Raw genomic sequence first — 16,803 nt, forward strand, 5'->3', positions numbered from 1 at the left:
AGCCATTTTAGCCGGCAGAAAGTATTTAAGCAAAAAAATTTCGGTCATTTGTTCCCAAGTGGTGATCGATCCTCGTGGTAATGAGTTCAACCACTGTTTAGCCTTATTCCTCAATAAAAAGGGAAATAATCGAAGGCGAATGGCATCATCAGAAATGCCATTGATCTTAAAGGTGTCGCAGAATTCCAAAAAATTTGCCAAATGAGTGTTTGGATCCTTGTCCTACAAACCATCAAACTGAACAAATTGTTGTATCATTTGAATCATGTTAGGTTTCAATTCAAAATTATTTGCAGCAATAGCAGGTCTAACTATACTCGATTCAGCTCCTGTTAAACTAGGTTTAGCATAATCATACATAGTACGAGGAGCAAGATCCTGATTTATTGGGTTCGCAACAGCCACAGGAGGTAGCGGATTATTATGATTATCAGCCATCTCATCAGTTGTGGTTTGAATATCGTCCTCTTCCTCTATGTATTGTAGACTTCGCCTTATCTCTCTTCAATTTTTGCGAGCTATGCTTTCGATCTTACTATCAAAAAGAAGAGGTCCTGACGGGTTTCTTCTAGTCATAAACTATAAAAACCTGCCGGAAGTAAATAAAAGAAAATTTAGTGATATAAACGAAATTAAAATAAAAATTAAATTGCAATAAAACAAATATCTAAAGTAATAAAAATTAAGCATTCCTAATATCTCAGTTCCCCGGCAACGGGGCCAAAAACTTGATGTGCGTGATAAGTTTTATATTTATGATTGATCGTACTTGAAAACTAACTATTAGCACGATAAAGTCAAGTGCACCTATCGAATAGTAGTATAGCTTATAGCAAGACTGGAATGTCGAACCTACAGGAACTAAAAGTACTAGTATTAACCTTCTTTTTATTATCAAGCCTAAAAATAAGGGGATTTGCTTTATCTAAACTAATGAACTAAACTAATAATGCATAGGAAGTAAATTGGGGAAATACTTTTGGGAAAATTGATTGATTTAGACAATACCCAAGGAAGAATCCACCTAGACTTCACTTGTTATTTGACTCTGAATTAGACAATTTATTCACTTGACTTGATCCGTAGAAATCCCTAATTTATATTATTATCTCTCTCGAGACTAACAACGTCTAACCCTAGGTTGATTAATTGAAATCCTTTTCTAATTAAAACCCCTAGTGTTTCATTAACTCGATCTATGGATTCCCTTATTAGGTTTGACCCTAATTTGGCAGATTTATGTCACCCTATGTCCAGGGGTGCAATCAACTCCGCTTAATTATGCTAGATCTACTCTTAGACAATGACTTTTGTTCCTCTGAATAAGCACATCAATACTTGAATCAATATCCTGGAATATTAAAGCAAGAATTAAGAACACATAATTAAGAACAAATCAAGTATTTATCATATAATTCAAAAAATAGTAACAAGATCTGTCTTAGGTTTCATACCCCTTAGGTATTTAGGGAATTTAGTTCATATATATATATAAAAACATCTCAGAAGAATAATGACAACAAAACATAAAAAAAAACCCAAAAACCTCTAAAGGAAATAGAAGGGAGATCTTCAGTCTTGAAGAAGAATCCGGCTTCTGAGATGGATCAATCGGCTTTCCTCGAGTAATTCCTTGTCTCCTACTCCGTGTCCCCCCTAGGTGCCCTTCTAGGGTGTTTATATAGGCTTTAGAATACTTCCAAACCCTCAAAAGTGGTCTTTTTCGAGTAGAACTAGACTTGGGCTCGACAAGGACATGCCCGTGTAGGGTGGCTTAGGCCGTGTTAGAGTCTGCTAAATAGACACGAGCGTGTGATCTACCCGTGTGAGGAAGTCCAGGCCGTGTTGATTTCCCACGTTGACCTTTCTCTGTTTTTGGCCCGTTTCTCGCTCTTTTTACTCTCCTATGCTCACCGAAGTATAAAACAAAAAATTAAAGGATTAGGAACATCAAATTTCACAAATATAATGACAATTCATCCAAAAATGTGCTTAAGCATGGGATAAAATATGTATAAATTACGACTTATCATGTATCCAGTTAACTTGTCAATTAATTTTAATTTGTATAAGTAGAATAAGCTTTGTCTGCATTTGTGTGGTAATACCCAAGATCTGGATTCGAAAATCGAATTGGGTTGAGGGTGCTACAGAATAGATAAATATTGCATGTTTTTTCTTTTTTTTTAGTTCAATTTTGTTTCATTCCTCAATTGGGTACGATCCTTAGAATACTTTCGTATTTCATTGTAACAAAAGCTATATTACAATTTGAACTGTATACTTGTAGTACATGATATTCCTATTTATATTAGCAAAATTTATATGTCTTAGTGCATGTACACTGAAGAGCGGTCACCTTTATTAATTGATTTCAAACGCATGAGGGAATACACGGATAATTATCTCAATATGCTCACGGGACTCCTATGCCTCTAGAGCTAGTGTTAGTTCCCACAGATGCCCAATGCTCTAGGGTTACTATCTAATTCATCGATGCACCTCATAGACACCCAGTGCTCTGGACCTGATGATATGTTCTCACGAACACCTAGTGCTTTAGGGAGCTATCGAATACATTGGTATGCATTCATAGACACTCAATGCTTTGGAGCTAGTAATGCTTTCTCACGGGTACCCAGTGCTCTAAAAAACTTATTAACATACGCTCACAAACACCCAATGGTCAGGAGTTAGTAACACATTTTTCCCATGGACATCCAATGCTCTAATCAAACTACTCAATAAATTACCCTCCTATTTTCGTTTCATATTACAAGCATACACTTTTACATATATTGTTCATTAATATGACAAGCATAATTATACGTTTTGTATCTATTTATCAATCATACAATCATAACTCATTTATAATTCTCACCACAATATTCATATAAACACACACTCACTATTTACCATTCAATTGCTCAATTAATAACTTAATTACAGTTACTTGACATATAGTAATTTACTCAATGAATATGCGTACCTGAGGGAAAATTATACCAACACAAACTATATTCGGTGTTTGTTGTCCGTTTTCGTCTTTCCTTTGTCCCTTGACCTTCTGACCTCGTTTTCAACCTTATTCAATAAACAATGTATATAAAATATTTAAATTCCTATTTATAAAAATATAATATTCAATTTAAACCTATTTTGCGTTCTTTTCAATTTAGTCCCTTATAACCTTATTATCCGAAATTTTCATATTTTACCATCTACATGATCGAATCTAAATCTTACTTCGTAATTAAACTTTAAGAACCTCAAATTATTATTTAACAATACATCCCAACATTTTCTCCCTTACAATTAGGTCCCTAACAATTCAATAATGACCATAAAATTCTAATTCAATTCAAATATTCCAAGTTAACCCACTTCACTATCAACATGATCTTACATAAAACTAAGCTTAGTCACCCTTCATCTCATGGTTTCTAGCTTCCCATCATTATGTAACCTTTTATGGAAATTCAAACTAATTCTCAAAATTTCAAAATTTATCAAATGGGTTGGTTACACTAAGTTTTCTACTATCAAAATCTATAAGAATTTGTTAAAAAATTAACTTACCTTGAATTTTTGGTCGAGAATTAGAGATTAATTTAGCCCCATTTTTTTTCCTTCTCTACATTCCGCTATAGGAGAAAGATGACAAGAGTGTTGTCATTCTCTCCCACTATCTTACATATTTATATATCCAATTTATATTTAAATATAATAATTATTATAAATGGCTATTATTTCATAAATCTCAACATGGTAAATTGATGGCCTTGATTAAGTAAAGCTATTAACCACATTTAATTATGGGAAAATTTCCCTTAAGTCCTTGGTCAAATTAAATCCTAAGGCTTGACTAAATCTTTAATCTAATTTTACTAGTTTAGACCACTTCAATTTAATTCCTGTACTATTTTCTTTAATCCTATTTATAAATAATTTTATAAATGTCATCCCTAATTTTCATCATTAACTTATGATTTTTTTTTATTTAGTACTCAGACTATATCAATTCAATAAAATTTGGCCTATCAAATCGATTTTTTTTTACACTGACGAAAATCAGGTCGTTATAGATCGTGTTTGATGCATGAAGTAGACTATAATCTAGCTACCCAAGATTCCTTACTACAGCAACTTAAAGACTTCTTATATATGGCAATGAATATACATGAGTTATTGAATATAAAGTAGTAGATTGGGTATATCTCAAGCTTCATCCTTACTGTCAACAATATGTCATTAAACGAGCTTGTTAATAGCCTGCTAGAAAATTCTACGGGCCATATCTAGTCGAAGAAAAAATTGGACAAGTTGCTTACAAACTCAATGTAACACCCTTAACCCATAACCGTAGCTGGAATAGGGTTATGGAGCATTACCGGAGTTGATAGATCAATTATATTTAATTTATGTCGTTTACTATTCATTTCAAAAAATCAATCACAATCAATCATAATGTCCACTATATGGGTCCTCGAGACCCAAAATACATATTATAATCGAGTCAGGACTAAACCGAGATCACAGGAATTTTTTTGCAAAATCTCAAAATTTTTCTCAGGTGTAGGGGACACACACCCGTGTGGCTTGTGAGCCTGTGCCCCAGGCCGTGTGGGCATTCGATGTGAGGGACACAGCCGTGTTCCAGCTCGTTCCCTTACCCGTGTAACTCTCTGATTTGGGTCACAGAGCCAGCCACACGCCCATGTGCTAGATCGTGTGGACAATTTAATTTTCAAAAATTAGATGCAGGGGTTACACGACCAAGACACAAGCCCGTGTGCTCAATTCTGAGCATTCTGTTTCTCAATTTTTAATATGCAGAAGACACATGGCCAAACCACAGGCCCGTACGCTTGGTCGTGTGTCACACACGGTAGAGACACACACCCGTGTGGACAAAATAAGACAATTTTTCCAAGCCCTATTTTTCACCCTTTTTACCTTACACCTACGTGAACACTTCAACATATTTTCAAACCAATTTTGTACATATAAACCAAGCCAGAAACAAGTATTATATATGTTATATTAACACATATGATCAAATGTTTAAATTTCCCCAATTACATTTATGTTTATTTGGAAGTTATTCAATTATACTAACTCAAATCCATTCATCATTTGCTTTATATATATCTTTTACCATTTAGCCATTCCAACATACATCAAACATGATATGGACTTATATAATTACATGAAAATATATTTTCCACTAGCCATTCCAATGGCTAGTTATAACTAAACATTTCATCATTTTACCTAACTTAGCTTATACATGCCATTATACTAAAATAAGTTTTCTATTTGTACCAAAACAGGATAAAGGATAGTGTGATGATGCTCTGACCGATTTCCAACCCTAGCGAGCTTTTGAGCACTATAAAACAGAGGAAAATTAAATAGAGTAAGCATTCAATGCTTAGTAAGTTCGTATAACAAGAATTTAACTTACCAATCATGCTCGTATAAATAAATATATATAACATGCATCCCAAAACATTTTAGCCAAATGCCTAAGTACAAGATCTCATCAAACAAGTTAGTCTTATAATTCTCATGAATATCAAGAAAATAGAGATTAGCTCATCATATAAAAATTTCCAAGTATTTTAGGGTATCTAAGAGATAACTCATATTTAGCTCATATTTTCTTTCATTAGGAGTTTTATCCATTGAATCAATAAAATATCAATGGATACCCAGATAGTATACTCGAGGTATACAAATCAATAATTTGTCAACTCATGTTCAGGGGTACCCATAAGGGCACATAATTAGGAAGCACACTCTCGAGCCATATATCAATATGCTCATATGAACCATATACCAGTAAAGAGGTTTGGGTACTGCTTCCTCATGGTATCCTCCGGTTCCCAAGTAGCCTCTTCTATACCATGTTGTTGCCGAAGAACTTTTACTAAAGCTACCTTTTTATTTCTTAACTCTTTTGTTTCACGTGCTAGGATTTTTATTGGTTCTTCACTGTAACTCATATCAAGATGAATCTCAACTTCTGTTGGAGAAATTACATGTGAAGGACCTGATCAAAATCGTCGCAACATGGACACTTGAAAAAACGTTATGAATTATGTCAAGCTCTAGTGGTAATGCCAACCGATAAGCAACAAGTCCAATTCTTTCAATAATCTCATATGGCCCGATGAACTTCCTTCCAAGGTGACACTTTCAAGAATACCTTGTCACCGACCTAAAATTCTCTCTTTTCATTTAAGATCGGCATAAGACTTTTGACAATCAGAAGTTGCTTTTAAACTATCCTGAATCACCTTTACCTTTTCTTCTGTTTTACGGATTAATTTAGCTCCGTGTATCTTTTTCTCACTAAGCTTTGTCCAATACAATGGAGTTCTACATTTACAACCATAAAGAGCCTTATACAGTGCCATTTTAACGTTGGACTGATAACTATTATTGTATGTAAATTTAACCAAAGGCAAATACTTTACCCAATTACTTTTGAATTCTAACACACATTCTGATTGACCGTTAGTCTGAGGATAAAATGAAGTACTGAAATGTAACTGTGTACCTAGAGCTTAGTGCAACTTATTCTAGAATCAAGATGTAAACCGGGGATCTCTATCGGAGATAATGGAGACTGGTACTCCATGCAGTCTGACAATCTCAAAAACATATAATTCAGCCAATCTATCCAAGGAGAAATCCATACATACCTGAATAAAGTGTGCGGAATTTGTTAGACGGTCAATAATTACCCAAATAGCATCTTTCTTTTTCAGAGATAAGGGTAATCTAGATACAAAATCCATGGTAACTCTTTGCCATTTCCATTCGGTATTGTAACTGGCTGTAATAATCCCGAAGGCACCTGATGTTCAGCTTTTACTTGCTGACATATCAAACATTCAGATGCAAATTCAGAAATATCACGTTTCATTCCCAGCCACCAATACATCTTTTTCAAATCCTTATACATGTTGTTACTACTAGGATGAATAAACATTACACCATTGTGAGCTTCATACAAAATCTTTTGTACAATTTATGAATTCTTCAATACACATATCCTACTTCTGAATAATAGACAACCATCAGACCCAATATAAAATTCTGACTCAGAATCCAACTCGCATTGTACCTGCCTAGCTTGTAATTCATCGTCACTCTTCTGAGCTTCACAGCTTTGTTGCAAGAGTATTGGTTTAGCTTTTCACTCAGTTATGATTGAACCATCGTTTAACAATGACAACCGGGTATTCATTACTCACAAAGCAAACAAATACTTTCTGCTTAGGGCATTAGCAACCACATCGGCTTTTCCCAAATAATAGTCAACAACCAGATCATAATCTTTTAATAACTCAAGCCATCTACACTGTCTCAGATTCAAATCTTCTGCCGGTTGATAAACCGTAATTTATACATGTTTTTATCCCATGCTTAGCACATTTATGAATGATTTCTCCTCAGATTTGGTGAATTCGATGCTCCTAATTCTTTAATATCATGTTTTATACTTAGGTGAGCATAGGAGGGAAAAAAGAGCGAGAAATGGGCCAAAAACGGAGAAAACAGGCCAACGTGGGAAATCAGAATGGCTTGGAGTTCCTCACACGGGTAGACCACACGCCCATGCATATTTAACAGCCTTAAGCACGGTCTTGAAGAAATCGCACACGGGCGTGTCACACGAGCATGTCCCTATCGAGCCCAAGTTTAGTCCTATTCGGAAAACGCTACTTTTGAGGGCTTTTAGGCATTCTAAAGCCTATTTAAACACCTGAGGAGGCACTTAGAAGAGGACACACAGAGTAGGAGGCAAGGAATTACTCAAGGAAAGCCGATTGATCCATCTCAGAAGTTGAATTCATCGTCAAGACTGAAGATCTCCCTTCAATTCCCTTCAGGAGTTTTGGGTTTTCTTTATGTTTTGTTATATTTATTCTTTTGAAATGTTTTCTTTCATAATTATGAACTAAACCCCCTAAATACCTAAGGGGAAAGAAACCTAAGACGGATCTTGTTATTATTATCTGAATTGTATGATAAATATTTGACTTGTTCTTAATTTTGTGTTCTTAATTCTTGTTTTAATATTCCAGGATATTGATTCAAGTTAATGCGCTTATTCAGAGGAGCAAAAGTCCTTATCTAAGAGTAAATTTTTCGTAATTAAGCGGAGTTGATTGCACGCCTAGAGATAGGGTGACAAGATTTTGCCGGATTAGGGTGAAACCTAATAAGGGAGTCCATAGATCGAGTTAGTGCAACACTAGGGTGTTAATTAGAAAGATATTTCAATTAATCAACCTAGGTTTAGACGTTATTAGTCTCGAGAGAGATAATAATATAACTTAGGGATTTCTACGGATCAAGTCAAACGAATAAATCATCTGATTCAGAGTCAAATAACAAGTGAAGTCTAGGTGGATTTTTCCTTGGGTATTGTCTTAATCAATCGAGTTTTCCCAAAAGCTTTTCCCTAATTTTCTCTCTATGCACCCTTAGTTTAATTGTGATAACCTAAATTAGGGCCTAATCGAAATAGTGGTTTCGGGACCACAAAATTTGAGATAGAAATAATTATTTTATGATTATTTTGAGGTCTATGATATGATTTCATGATTGTGTGAAAATTTCGTGAAGAAATTTTATGCATAAAGTGCTTAATTTGAAGTTAGGGACTAAATTGAATAAGTTGCAAAACTTGCATTCTAGAAGTTTCTAGTATGAAATTGCTTTGAAATATTAATTAGGAGGTCTTAAATAGAAACTTGACCAATTTCTAAGTTTATGGATAGAAATTGGACATGGATGGAATTTTTGAAAGTTTAGTAAGGAAGGGTATTTTGGTCATTTGGATATTAAATGAAATAAAATGGGAAAAACAGCACAAAAATGATCATCTTCTCCATAAGTTGCTGCTGAATTTTTCTCTCCACCATATCTAGGGTTTCAACACTTTTAAGCCTTGATTGTAAGTGATTTCCATGCCCATTTTTAATGTTCTTTACATTTTTGAAATCCTTGTAGCTCGGTTTACCTATTTCTACCAATATTTTAAGCTAGGGTTTATATTTAAAATTTTACCCATGGATGATATGTATGAATTTTGATGTTTTATGGTAGAATATGAAGTTTGAGATTGTGTTAAACAACTTTTGCTAAGTGATTTTTCGTAAAAACGAGTAAAATGACATAATCGGTAAAAATACCTAATATTCATAAGTACATGTTAGAGTGTGAATTTGATGTTTCTATAGAAGGGAAAAACGATCAGCATGTCATAAAACATAAGAAAATAGGATGAGGTTTAATTTACGAGCCTTGGGGAAAAAGTGTAAATATGTGAAAGTTTAGGGGCAAAATGGCAATTTTTCCAAAGTTTGTTCTAGGGGCTGTTTTGATGAATGTGTGTATTAAATAAATTAATTTGGTATTATAGATCAAGAAAAAGAGATTCGAGTCGAGATTGGGGGAAAAATAAAGTTTACGAGGAATAGGCTCGACTATTCTCATTTTGTATCGAGGTAAGTTCATATGTAAATATTGTAATATAACTGTTATTTTAAATGATTTAATTCTATTTATACAATATTATGATTGTTATCATGCAATTCTATGCTTTGTGGTCATTGTTGGACAACATGCAAAAATTTTATGAATTATGTGAAAAATGTGAAAGACTACCGAAGTATCGTCATTGGTATTCCAAGGAGAATGGTAAAGAAGTACGAACGAGGAAAGTCCCATTGAACCTTAGTAATAGATCCGGATATTTGGGCATCCAAACTCGTTGAGTTGAGTCCGAGTTCATTTATGGATGCGAACATCCGAACTTGTTGAGTTGAGTCTGAGTTCACTTATGGATGCGAACGTCCGAACTCGTTGAGTTGAGTCCGAGTTTGTGAAATGTAACTAGGAATCCGAACTCGTTGAGTTGATTCTGAGTTCACTTACGGATGCGAACGCCTGAGCTCGTTGAGTTGAGTCCGAGTTCGCTTATGGGCGTGTTACATGGTAGCTTGGCAACATATGTGGCACTTATGTGCAAGCTTTCCATGTATCCGAGTTATATTCCGATGTGTTCAACGGGTAAAATTCTAGTGAAATGGAAGAATACTCAAGATGCAAGTGACGTATTGGTAAGTGTTGTGGAATGGGCACTTTGGACAGGTATGTACTTAACCCTCGGGTTGAGACTTGATATGACAACAATAATATGGTAAGATGATGAATGATGAATAGAAATGTGATACATGTTTTGGTGATATTATGCTAATGTTGGTTGGTATAATTGCTTTGTTAAGTTATTTGTTATTTGCATGTGGACTTACTAAGCATCTATGCGTACTCCCTCCTTTTCATTCTTTGTAGTTTTGACAAGTCAATTTGGAGATCGGGACGGTCGGAGGCACGCTCACACTATCACTGGACAATCGCGGTATAATGACTTGAAATTTTTGGAAATATGGCATGTATAGCATTCTAATCATTTTGTGTGTATAATCTTACGATATGGCCATGGATGGAATGGAAATATTTGAGAATGATTAGCTATTAGAATAGCTAATCAAGTTTATATATGATAACATGTATGCTTTATGTCTTAACTAAACCATGAAAATCCTTGGAAAGGTAAAATTTGCCACAAAACAGAATCAGACAGCAGCAGTGATGTGAATTTGAAAAATCACTAAAACTAGTACAAATGGAATCTTGAGTCTATTTTCATATGGAAGAAACGAAACAGGTAAATGAGTTATTTTTTATGAGATATTTAAGTTTTGGTGGAACAAGGTCAGAGCGATCTCTGAATCCCCTGTTCTAACTTTAAAAATTCACCATAAATTGTAAAAAAAACAATTAGGAGTTTTACATTACATGTATGAAATCCTTATTGAGTATAGTTTTATTGGAAACAAACGGAATAGTCATTGAAACTCTGTACAGGGAGATATCTGATTCGTAACACACAGGGGTCAGAGTAGCCGAACCTTGAAACAGGGGAGACTTTAACTAATAAACTGTACTAATTGACCCTACCAAAAATTCTAGGAAAAATTTGCTAAGTAGATATATGATTCTAGTTTCAAGGAAAATTTACAGAATTGGATTTCGAGTTTCTTAACTCGAGATATGGATTTTTTAGCGACTGTGACGCAGTTAGCCAGCTTGTTTGGAAATTCTAAAATAAATTGTTTGAGCTGTTTAATTAATGAATTAAGTCCGTTAACATCTCGTGCTCGACTCCGACGATGGTCTCGGGTACAGGGGCGTTACATTAGTTAATTAGTTTAGATAAACAAATCCCTTTATTTTTAGGCTAGATAATAAAAATAAAGTAATTACTAGTACTCTTGGTTCCTTTGGGTTCGACAATCCGGTCTTGCTAAAGCTATACTACTGTTCGATAGGTACACTTTGCTTTTATCGTGATAATAGTTAGTTTCAAGAACGATTAATTATAAATTTTTAAAACCTGTCGTGAATATCACGTATCAAGTTTTTGGCATTGTTACCGAGGAACTTAAGATATTAGGAACACTCAATTTTTATTACTTTATCCATTTTACTGTTATTGCAATTTATTTTAGTTTAATTCCACTTTTCTAACTTTTCTTTTATTTTCTGACAGGTTTCCTAGTTTATGACGAGAAGAAACCCGTCAGGACCATTACTTTCTGATAGTGAGATCGATCGCACAGCTCGTAGAAACTGAAGAGAAATAAGGCGAAGCTTAAGATACACAAAGGAAGAGCAAGAGGACGATATTCCAACCACAACCAAGGAGATGGCTGAAAATCAGGAAAATTCGCTACCTTCTGCGATTGCTGCTGATCCAGTAAATCAGAATCCTGCTCCGCGCACTATGTATGATTATGCTAAACCAAATTTAACAGGAACTGAGTCAAGTATAGTTAGGTCTGCTATTTCTACAAATAATTTTGAACTGAAACCTAACACGATTCAAATGATACAACAATTTGTTCAGTTTGATGGTTTGCAAGATGAGGATCCGAACAATCACTTGGCGAATTTTCTGGAGTTTTGTGACACATTTAAAATCAATGGCGTTTTTTACGATGCCCTACGCCTTCAATTATTTCCCTTTTCATTAAGGAATAAGGCTAAACAGTGGTTGAACTCGTTACCACGAGGGTTAATCCCTACTTGGGAATAAATGACCAAAAAGTTTTTACTAAAATATTTTCCGTCGGCTAAAATGGCTAAATTAAGGAATGATATCTCTTCTTTTATGCATATGGATCTAGAAACACTCTACGATGCATGGGAGAGATACAAGGATCTGTTGAGAAGGTGCCCTCACCATGGGTTACCACTCTGGCTACAAGTTCAGACTTTTCATAATGGCCTAAATCCTTCAACTAGACAAATGGTTGACGTAGCCACTGGTTGGACTATCAATAATAAGACACCTGAGGATGCTTATGAATTTATAGAAGAGATGTCACTGAGTAATTATCAATGGTAAGTCATGAGGACAAAGCCAACGAAAGCAACCATCATTTTTAACGTCGATATGATCACCATGCTCTCTAATCAGGTAGAACTTTTGAATAGAAAAATTGACAGTTTTCTTGGTTCTTCACAGGTTCACCCAGTAATGCAATGCAATGCAAGTGGAGGAGGGACGAGCAATTCAGAATACCCACCTTATGGCCACAACATGGAAAACGAGCAATTAAATTATATGGGTAATAATTCTCGACCTCAAAATAATCCCTATAGTAACACTTACAATGCAGGATGGAGGAACCACCCAAATTTCTCATGGGTAGGCCAAGGGACTTAGAGACCACCACCACTTCCAAGCTTCCAACAACCAACTTACAAACAAGAGAAAAAGCCGAACCTTGAGGAGATGCTAACAAAATTCATCTTGGCTTCAAAAACTCGTTTCCAGAATACCGAGACAGCACTTAAGAATCAACAAGTGTAGATCCAAGGGCTCGAAACTCAGATAGGCCAGCTCGCTAAATTGATATTTGAACGACCACAAGGTAGCCTACTGAGTAACACTAAATCTAACCCAAGAGTGCAGCTCAATGCAATTACCATTCAAGATGAGGAAGGGTTAGTTGCACCTGAACCAGAACCGAGGCAAGAAATTGTGGTAAGTAAAGGTAAAGGTGAGGTGGACCACAATGACCAAAAACAGGTAAGTAAAAAGTAAAAACCACGTGTACCATACCCCAATGCGACAAGGAACGACCACTTAGACGAACAATTCGGTAAATTCCTTAAACTTTTAAAGAAATTGCATATTAAATTACAGTTTATTGAGGCTCTTTCACAGATGCTGAACACAGTCAAATTTTTAAAGGAGCTTTTAACAAATAAACGAAAGTTAGACGAGGCGTCGCATGTGGAGATGAATGCAGTTTGCTCAGCCATTTTGCAAAATAAGCTGGCCAACAAATTGAAAGATCCAGGGAGTTTTACGATTCCTTGTTTAATTGGTAGCTTAGATGTTAATAATTCCTTGGCTGATTTAGGGGCTAGTATCAATGTCATGCCTTACAAAATGTTTAAGAAACTAGGTCTTGGGAAACCCAAACAAACTAGGATGAGCATTCAATTAGCAGATAAAACAATCAGATTTCCTAGGGTATTATTGAAGATATACTCGTTAAAATTGACAAATTTATATTCCCAGTTGATTTCGTTATTCTAGACATAGAGGAAGATAGTAACGTGCCTTTAATTTTAGGGAAGCCCTTTTTAGCAACTGCTAGAATGATAATTGATGTTGGTACAGGTGAACTCACACTTCATGTGGGTGATGAAACAATCACTCTTCAAGATCGTAATTCAAGTAACACATCAAATATTGAAGGTGATTGTATAAATCGTACTACTAATACTGAGCATGTGGTGAAAACTTCTTTACAGGAAACATGCTCGAAGAGCACACATGAGCTATGTTCGAGTAACGACAAGGGACCTATCTATGAAGAATGAAGGCTACGAGTTGAGGAACTAGATGAATGGCGGACACATAAGCCGAGGACACACGATAAACCAAAACCATGCCATGACGAGCTCAATATCTCACCAAATCAACTCAAGGTTGAAGACAAAGTACTACTAGATGCAGTAGACCCTCGAATTTCCACCTCTAAACCTAATGGAGGAATCTCTCTTACGGTACTTAGCATTTTCCCGTACGGCACAGTCGAGGTAATTCATCCCAAATTCGGTACGTTCAAGGTAAATAATACTCGTCTAAAACCTTATTTTGATGAAATTGATAGCAGGGATGAGGAGTGTAAACTCCTCGAGCCACCATGACTATGTGAAATCGAGGTAAGTCGAGCTTAGACTATAAATAAGCGCTTATCGGGAAGCAACCCAAGCACTGATGGTGTTAACTTCTTTAAATTTTAGTTTTTAACATTTAATTCACTGACTGAGTGACTGAACACAGGATTTCCAGAACCACACGGCCAGGCATACGGGCGTTCCTTAGGCAGTGCCCATACTACGGGAGGCAACACTGCCGTGTGATACGGCTGAGTGAAAATAGAGCAAAAACATTTCCCCAACACGGGATTCGATAAGTTGCCACGACCGTACAACATGGTCGTGGGCAAACCTGTCAAATTAACACGGGCGTGCGACACGCCCGTGCCCACTGACCGTGGTCGAACGTGTCAAAACAACACGAGTGTGCACCTGCATACACAGGCGTGGGAGAAGCAAACGAAGAATGACACGGCCGTGCAACATGGTCGTGTGCACCAATGCGCCCAATTTCGCAAACCACGAAATACACAAGTTGAAATGAGGGCATACGGACGTACCCTACGGTCGTGTGCCTCAATCTCTTTATAAACACCTATTATTTTTTATTTTATTTTTATCTTTATTTATAATTTGAAATTACTTTTTATTTCCCTTTAATACTATTTTTATTTTATAATTTTAATTTGGCTATTTCTTTACGAGTAAATATTGTTTCTTTATATTTTCTAAAAGAAGTTCCTGATTCTATCACAGTTATAAAGAGCTCCAAATCTCACTATTACTTATGAACTTTCAACTCCACTAGAAAAGGTTCTCTACGACTACCATGTCTTGTCCGACCACCACGATACCCTCTTTGCTGGGCACTGTGGTTGTGGAACCCAACCTCTACCACCACCGGAGTATCCTCCTCCAATCTCATCATTGCCTTGGCTGATTATTCTCCATACCTCCAATTCAAGGATTTCATTCATCATTCAGGAAGTTTCACTTCTCTCCCTATCTTATGATCTTATATCTATATCATCGTCAATCTAACTTTGTACATTGAGGGAAATGTACATCTTAAGTGTGGGGGGTTGTTTATATCTTTATCAGAAAAATCCCTAAATTTTGTCTTATTCTCATGTGATCTTTTCATATCAGTATTACAATGAATTTCGATTAATTTATGATCTTTATTGATATGTCTTGAATTAAAACACAGGCATTCATGCATTGATGGTTTAAACTTTAAGGAATTAGAGATCAAGCATGATAAGTTGATTTTTGAAAAAAAATTACAAAAATAAAAAATATTTAGGTTGTTTCCCCAAGTTTAGGTATTATCTTAAGTTGAAATTCACAGGTTAAACATCAAAAAGCCATATTTGTGTGAGATCTTGAACCTTTAAGAGCATCTATTATTTCTTTCATGCTCACTTTTATTGTTGCTTTGAGTGCGTCAATCTTGATTTGTTATTCTAGAACTTGCTTGATTATGCATGTCAAGACCACACCATTTGATTTGATATGATGAGACGATAAAGGCACTTAGGTTTAAGCCACTCACTCCATAAAAGCCTACCTTCACAATTAACTCTTAATGAACCCCCTTGAGCCTAACAACCCATTCATTGATTTACCCTCAACATTAACCCTTAACCCATTATTGTTGAAATCCTCTAAATTAATTTGATCCTTATTTTTTTCGAGATTTGATTTGAGTAAATTACTTAGCTATATTTTATTTTTGATAGATAGCCTATGTTATTTGACTTGTTCTTAAAAAAATACAATACATACATATATATTAGTAGTAATTCGTCATTTTTTTTAGCTTAAGTGTTAATTCCATATTCTGAGAAGAAGCTCACTTGTATTCAATTAATGATTAGTTATTTTTCTAGTTAGGTAATTTTTCAATTCAATCTCTATTCTAACCTTTTCTTTCAGCTTGCGACCACACCCCCTAACCAAATCCACGTTACAACCCTCTAAAGACCTTTTGACTGACGTATCATCTCAATATATAGTGGTGGAGATTTGATTTTCATGCAAGCCTATGGTGATAACTTTTCATATTGACTAATGAGTGCTTCATTTATTGTCCTTAAACACCTCGAGTGATTTGAGTGAATCTTTAGTGAGGATGTTAAACTTTGTGATATTTTGAATCAAAGGTAATCACTTAAATGTGGGGAGACACCTATGTTTTCATAATAAAATGCTCAACTTAAAATTTTTGAAACTTTGATGTTCTTTTAGTTGAATTCTCAATGTATGATTACTTATGGTTTATTTTGATATATTATTGACAGGGATTATAATTTGAGAAGAATTTATTTTGATTATGAGTTGAGGATTTTGCTTGAGGACAAGCAAATGCTTAAGTGTGGGGGTATTTGATAAACCGTAATTTATGCATATTTTTATCCCATGCTTAGCACATTTATGAATGATTTCTCCTTAGATTTGGTGAATTCAATGCTCCTAATTCTTTAATTTCATGTTTTATACTTAGGTGAGCATAGGAGGGCAAAAAGAGCGAGAAAC

The 16,803-nt window shown here is 35.2% G+C and overlaps 1 non-coding gene across 1 annotated transcript; it reads right to left on the reverse strand.

Moving 5' to 3' along the window:
• Positions 1–12,229: 12,229 nt before the first annotated feature.
• LOC121228384 (small nucleolar RNA R71) lies at positions 12,230–12,336 on the reverse strand. The gene has a single exon (XR_005925960.1). It is a non-coding gene; the product is annotated as a small nucleolar RNA R71 (small nucleolar RNA).
• Positions 12,337–16,803: the final 4,467 nt, after the last annotated feature.

The sequence above is a fragment of the Gossypium hirsutum genome, chromosome A04 (genome assembly GCF_007990345.1).
Source record: "Gossypium hirsutum isolate 1008001.06 chromosome A04, Gossypium_hirsutum_v2.1, whole genome shotgun sequence".
Lineage (NCBI taxonomy): Eukaryota > Viridiplantae > Streptophyta > Magnoliopsida > Malvales > Malvaceae > Gossypium > Gossypium hirsutum.